We start from the raw sequence: 7,500 nt of genomic DNA, 5'->3' as shown, positions 1-7,500 counted from the left end.
TGCGTGTGCATGTACATGTGCGTGTGTGTGCGAGGGCGCGTGTGCAAGACCATGTTTAAAGTTTACAGAAGTTAAAAAAAAAACATTCAAAATAAGATTCTTAAACAATGAACAGATGAATATTGACCATTTGCAACGGCTTTAGATTCACACCATGTGATATAAACAACGAAAAGAAATAAATCCTGAAGGATCACTCGTTTACCCTATATTTAGCAACAAAAGGCATCGGCAGCCTGGGACCACATGCAACGCCACAGTCGCTCCGCAAGCCCTCTCATTGCTGCCTGCAATTAAGCTTCCTCCTGTAACAGACTCCTTGACAATCGAGGTCTGTCAGCGCCACTTCCCACACGCAGGCAAAGCGTAGTTCCGACTCCACATCAACATACCTCCGTGTCAATCGTTACGCAATATCCATCAAACATTCACTCTCGCCGCCCTGCAACAGCATTCCCTCCAGGCTGTGCAACATGGCGCTCATTCTGCAGTGTTCTTGCCAGCCCTCTGCCTCGCCCTCTCCTGCACCAACATTCCAATCACTGCGCTGCAAATACACAAGCACAGAAGTTCTTTCCTGCGTATCAATAAATCATGCGCTGGCTCTTCACTGCACGTAGTTTCACTCCATCCGTGTACTTCAGCCACCTGCGCATGACCTACCGGCCTTCCACATGGCAACCAATGCCTCAGGAAAAATGAAAGCAAGAAGAGGGGGGGGGGTAGGAGAGAAAAAAAAATGAACGAGTGTTTAAAAGATGAGTTACCGCGTTATTGGATGAATGACTTCATCAATTAGTGGAAGAGTGAGCTAGTGAGTGAGTGAGTGAGTAAGTGAACGAGTGTGAACCACCCACCCGGAATTCTAGGCTGCGGCAAGAAGTGGTGAGTAATATCGGTATAATTTACACCAACAGCTTTGTACTCTGTTCTGGGGCGGGGAGCAGAGAAGGACAATGGTAAGTGGGAGGGGAAAGAGAGAGAGAGAGAGGGAGAGGGAGAGGGAGAGGGAGAGGGAGGGGGAGAGGGAGGAGGAGGAAGAGGAGGGGAGGGGAGGGGAGGAGGGGAGGAGGAGGAGGGGAGAAGGAGGAGGGGAGAAGGAGGAGAAGGAGGAGGAGGAGGAGGGGAGAAAGAGGAGGAGGAGAGGAGAAGGAGGGGGAGGGGGAGGAGGAGGGGGGAGAAGGAGAAGGAGGAGGAGGAGGAGGAAGGGGGGAGTAGGGGGAATAGGAAGGGGGGGAGGAGGGGGAATAGGAAGGGGGGAGGAGGGGAGATGGAAGAGGGAGAAGGAGGAGGAGGGAGAGGGAGAGGGAAGGATGAAGTTGGATAAGTTGGATGAAAGCAATGTGAATGTAGAAAGAAATGAGGTAAGAAGAGAGTGGAGATCTGAGAAAAGGAGAGGGAAGAGGCAATGGAGAAAGGCATAGCTGATGAAGCAAGGATGAAGGGGAGAAAGAAGAGTGGAAGGAGATGAAGTAATAGGGTCAAGATCAAACGAAAGATCAAAGAATAAAGCAATAATTTATGAGTTGGGGCATTAGCGAAGGAGGAAGAAAAGGAGGTCGTAAAGGATGATTATAATCTCAAAGAACAAGTTAAAGAAATTGACAAAAGGCCGATATGGACGGTCGCAGGAAGAGGGCGACTAATTCTGTCTCTGTCTCTGTCTGATTCTCTTTCTACTCTTCAACTATGTCTATTCCTTTCTTCATTATGTTACCTTTGTTTTTCTTCCTATATCGATATCTATTTCTGTTCAATGCCATTTCTTCCCTTGACCTATGTCACTCCCACCAACTATTTCTCCTTATATTGATATCCTTACCTTCCCATGACCTATTTCTTCCTGTATTGATATCCATTATCTCCCCATCACCTACTTATCCTTATCTTGATATCTATCACCTTTCCATCATCTATTTCTGCCTATCGTGATGTCCCTTTCCTTTCCAGCACCTTAGTCCGTTCATTCAACTATAAGCCAATCTTATTCGACAATCGTGATAATAATTCCTTTCTTTTACATGATTCAGTTTTGCGTAAATTTATCATACCTCACTGCCTTCTCTCTCTTTCTCTCTCCTAATTACTTCCACACTCCATAGTTATCCCTATCATCACCACATTTTTATTACGTGTCATTCTCACCATCATCATTACTCACACTGCAAAGATTAACATCATCCGCAAAATGATAATAGTTATCTTGCTCATTTCGCATAATCTGGTTTCCCCTTTCCTATTCTTACTCGATCTTCCACTACTCATTACCCACCTAACATCATGTTCTTTGTTGCTCTTCATCTCCATTATTGTCGCCAAAGATAAATTTCATTTATATATAAAAAGCTCCACCTGCTCCTGTCAGTGTGTGCGCGTGATGGCCTCCACTCCCCCCCCCTCCTTCCATTGCTACTTCTCGCTGGATTCTCCCTCAACCCTATAAATATCTTTCTGCTAACGCGCTTGCACATGCAAACGTGACAATGAGCAGACTGGGAAGTAGGACAGCAAACAGATTAGCATGCCAACGAAAGGGGAGGATAATGGGTGCATAGTAGAAAAGACAAGGTAGAGAGAAACGGCCTGATTAGCACACATAAGATATAGGGAAAAGGACGAATACAGACGAGGTATAAAGACAGCTGGAAAGAAAACAAGCAGATAGACAGACACCGAAGGCAGGGAAACAGGAAAAAACAAAAAAACACATAAAAGACGAGCGCACGTGCACGTGAGACAGACAGACACACATGTACATGCACCCATAAGATATGTAAACACGCAGCCATATATACGAAGACAGACAAACAAAGAGTCAGACCGACATAAGCACAGTTGCCTCCTCCACCTCGTGGCTCTCCGCTTTCATCTTCTCCCCATTTGGCTCCCCAGCGCCCTGAAACGAATGATCAGCGCCCTGCTCTCGTATGTGTCCCCATCACATAAAACACGACTAATAACTCTACTCTTGTAATGACTTTGTAATGACTGTTATAACTTTGCTTAATAGACTTTACGTCATTAGCCGTGCAGCGCTGCCGTTACAAGTTATCCTAGCGTGGCTGTGCGTGCATGTGTGCGTAGTCATGAGTGTGCTTGCAGCCGTACATATGTGAGTATGTATTTATCTAAGTGTTTGCATGTGCCTTGTGTGTGCACGCGCGCGCGTCGATCACAAAACAGGTACCTTTTTAAGCTGTATTGTTTGTCTATCTGTTTACCGATCCACTCGACCCGGAATGTTCCTTCCCTCCTTCCTTTCTTTCACTCTTGCATAACTATAAAAATGGATTATCACTTCGGTAACGGTAATTACTGAAACTTAACAATCGTAGTTGTTGTTGTCATGACTGTCATTGCTAACAAACACCAATATCAATAACAGAAATACTATAATTGATGGTATAACAGCAACAATAAAAATAAGTGCAATAGATGAACGTAATAACAATAACATTAATAATAGCAAAGGCAAAAATGAAGAGATGAAGATATCAACATAGCAACCGTCGTTCTACAAAATAACAGCGTCCCCACAACACAGCCTGATCCCCATCTTGTTCCCAGAGGCTGCGGTACCTAATCACGTATTCCTCCGTCACTCTCCTTGACAATAATGCTAAGGCTCTGTAATCACTGCCGAAGAATCTCTCCCTCTCCCAGGCACTCCTGGCCAACCCCCTCCCCTCTCTCTTGTACCTGATTCCTAATCTTCTTTCGCTCTCACTCTCGCTCTCTCTTGCATGTGTATTGCACGAGTTATCGAGCAAGACATGAATATTTTGTAAGGAAAGATTATGTTCAAACCACGCGGTCTTGTTTACATTATATCAGTAATAAGCATTGTATTTCTAATTTTCACTCGCTTTTTATTAGTTTTTTTTTATCATTCATTCAAATTTTACCTTTTGTTAGAAGTCTAATACAAAGTTTAACAAAAACATCCATTTTCTTTACATGTATGTTGAAAATATTCAAGATACTTCTTGTCATGTATTCCTATGTTTAATTATTGTTAACATTTTGTTCCTGTAAATAGGCTGCGATTCTCAAAAATACAAAAGATACCAAAGAAGTTATCAATTATTTTAGTCCCAAGTGAACTAAACTAAAACACTATTAACATTTATGGACTTCCATTCATTCTTTCATGCTGCGTAATCAGGGAAAATCGACTTTGATCGACTTTAATCACTGTAAATGAAGAGAGGGTAAACCTTCGTATACCAAGATTAAGTTCAATTACCGTTTACATACTTATGCTCTCAATTATGTTACGTAACTTGTAGCTTTTGTATATTCTTGAGCAGAGTGTTGGTAGAACATCCTTCAGTCTTACAAGGTGTTTTAGTGATGACATCATATACCTGCATTTTCCTAAAACCCTAGAACCTGTAATTGCTCTTAATTACAGAACAGCATATTAATACCAGTTTACCAGACAATTCTTCTTTCACATTTCTGTATTTCCAGGATATCTGACGCGGGAATTTGGATAACCTGCTTCCAGCCTCTTCGCCAGAATTTGTCTCCGGGAACCCACTCCTTCACCCGATCCCAAGTTCTCCCAGAAAGGACATTCCAGCTCTTCCGAAACCCTACAAAATGTCCTACATCCCTAAGATGCCCGACTCCTCAACCTATCCCATCCCTCCCTTCGTCCCCTACTCTCTCTTTCTCTCTCCTCTTCCGCTTTCCTCGTCATTTTATTGACTGCTACTCTCCTCCAATTTTCTTGCAGCCTATATCCTTCTAACTACATATCAACCCCCCATAATCTCCCCGGCACTACCCCTAAATACACAACCATCCATCTTCCCCGATAATATCCCCCCCATCCATCTCCCGGCCTAACCTCCCCCAGATTTTTCTGGGGGAGGCTAGGCCCCTACCCCGTGTTCTCTTCCCATGTAGGTTCCCTTAGCACTGTTCTTTTTCCTCCTTTTCCTCTTCTTTTCTCCCTCCTTTCCCCTCTCCTCTTTAATGTCCCTCTCCTTCCCTCTCTTCTTCTCTGTCCGTGTCCCTCATCCTCACCCTCCCCTCCTCTCTGCCCATGTACCTCTCCCTCATCCTCACCCTCTCCTCCTCCCTGCTGGTATCCCTCTTCCTCATCCTCTCATCGTCCCTGCCCGTGTCCTTCTCCGTCTCCCTCTCCTCCTCCCTGCCCGTGTCCCTCTCCCTCTCCCTCTCTATCCGTGTCCCTCTCCCTCTCCTCCTCCCTGTCCGTGTCCCTCTCCCTCACCCTCTCCTCCTCCCTGTCCGTGTCCCTCTCCCTCACCCTCTCCTCCTCTCTGTCCCCTCCCCATCCATCTCCCGCGACGCCGTAATCTCGCCATCAGATTAATTAAGGAAGAGAAAACAATAATTCTCCACTGATTTCTTTGCCGTAATACAACCGCCACCACCACCAGGGAGGCGGCGGGTCTCGCCAGCAGGCTTTGAGGAGAGCTTTTTATAGTTCTTTCCTTCTATCGTCTCTTCCTCAGTTCGATTTCTTTATTACTCTTATTCCCAATTTCATTTTCATTATATCTCATTTTATTATTATCATATAAATTATTTCTCTTTGCTTTATCTCACCTTCCTCTTTCCCCTCTTATTTTTTTCTTCTTCCCTTATCCTCCCACTGTCATCATTTGTCGCTTATCTATCACATTATTTACCTAAATCTTTGTTTTTTCCCTTCTACTCATCCCTAACACCACGTTTCTACTTGTTTTTGTTTGTTTTCCTCTATTTATATAGTACCCTCTTGTTCAATTATTTCCCCCCTTGGATAGTTCAAAGGCAATTATAGAAAAATCTACCCTATTCCGCCTTCCTCTTTATTGTACTTTCTTCATTTTCACAAGGATGATGAGGTAGTGTACACAGGAGGGAAAAGCAAGGGAAAGGCAGAGGGAGCAGATAAATGGGGAGAAAGTATGTTGATGAGAACTAATGAGATGCAAAGAGGAAGAATCCAGGAAGGAAGTATTGAAAAAATTGAGAAATAGGACAAGAGATTCAAATATGGAACACTAAGAAAGTATGAAAAACAAAAATTTTAACAAAAGAAAAAGGAATACATTTCGAACTAGGAACGATATATGATCTTAGTGGTTGACGCCCCTCCTCCCTACCATACCAGAACCCCTAGTCCCTCTGGCTCTCGGTCGTCCTCTTGCTACCCCCCCCCCACCCCCCATCACCTTTAGCCCAAGATGTAGCCCATTAACTGACCAAGCCTCCACGAGCATACCTCTGACATGTGCATCACTCTTACCCTACCTATTTCCTTCCGTCATATTTCTCTACTTCGTTTTCCACTAATTCATCCTTTACTTATGGCCACTCAATTACCTTCTTCTTCCTTATTCCTGTTCCACCTCCTCCTCCTCCTCCTTATTCCTGTTCCTGCTCCTCCTCCCGTTCCCCCGAATGCACTGGCTTTCCTCATTTATCCTGCCATTTTCCTCATAAGTTCCGGATTACTCGGGAACTAGGAAACGCTTTCCCTCTCTGGCTTCCTATCCCTCTTTCCTATAGGACGTTTCTCCTTCTCCCTTTCTATCTCCTTGCACCCCTTGCCTGTGAGGAAGAGGAGGAGAAGGGGAAAGGGGGGGGAGGAGGAGAAAGGGAATGGGGGGAGGAGGAGGAGGAGGAGGAGGTGAAGGGGAAGGGAGGGGAGGAGGAGGAGGAAGAAAGAAGATGGAAGAAGGAAGAAGAAAGAAGGACGGGAGGAGGAGAAGAAAGAGGAGGAGAAGGAGGCCAAGACTCCATCCCCTCACCCAGCTAATTGGCCTCTGACGACCCAGGGGAGAGTTACCCCCCTCCCCCTTCTCCACCGAATAGCTTTACCTGATTACTGTAATTTGACCACAAATTTGGAGCCTCCTTGAGGAGCTGGCGTAACAAGGGGAGGGGAAGGGGGAGGGGATGGAGAGGGGAGGGAGAAGGAGGAGGGGGAAAGGGAGAGGGAGAGGATGAGGGAACGGGATAGGGAGAGGGAATGAATGACAGAAGAAGTAGGTGACGGAGAGGGAATGGGACAGGAGAAGAAAGAAAGGGAACAGTAGAAGGAGAGAGAGAGGGAACAGGAGAAGGAAAGGGAGAGGGAACAGGAGGAGAGGGAGAGGGAAAAGGAGCGGTAGTGGGAAGGGAAAATACTAATGGACGCATGTCGAGGGGAGTAAGAAAGCGTTGAAGGAGGAGGGGAAAGAGTACCAAGCATCATGCAGGGGAATAAAGTAACCCCAAGCGTTATAGCGAGACCATACAGATACTATATCGCTGTAGCAGATGTGCGCGACGCCATCCCCGGTACAGGTGCACTTAACGAGAAACATTATGGGCCCATAAAGCCTTTTAAAATCTCTTATAATTCACTTCTATTACCTCCTGTGTCACTCAATGTACAACATCGATATGCAAAAGCCTCCCTCATTCCTTGCTCTTACCGTGACAAGCATACCTGACTATAAACCCGCAGAGAAAGAATAAAATTAAAAAAAAATAAAA

The sequence above is a fragment of the Penaeus japonicus genome, unplaced genomic scaffold (assembly GCF_977035675.1).
Source record: "Penaeus japonicus unplaced genomic scaffold, GWHDUDI00000001_assembly GWHDUDI00000033, whole genome shotgun sequence".
Lineage (NCBI taxonomy): Eukaryota > Metazoa > Arthropoda > Malacostraca > Decapoda > Penaeidae > Penaeus > Penaeus japonicus.
The sequence above is the reverse complement of the archived record's forward strand: the minus strand, read 5'-3'. Positions refer to the sequence as shown.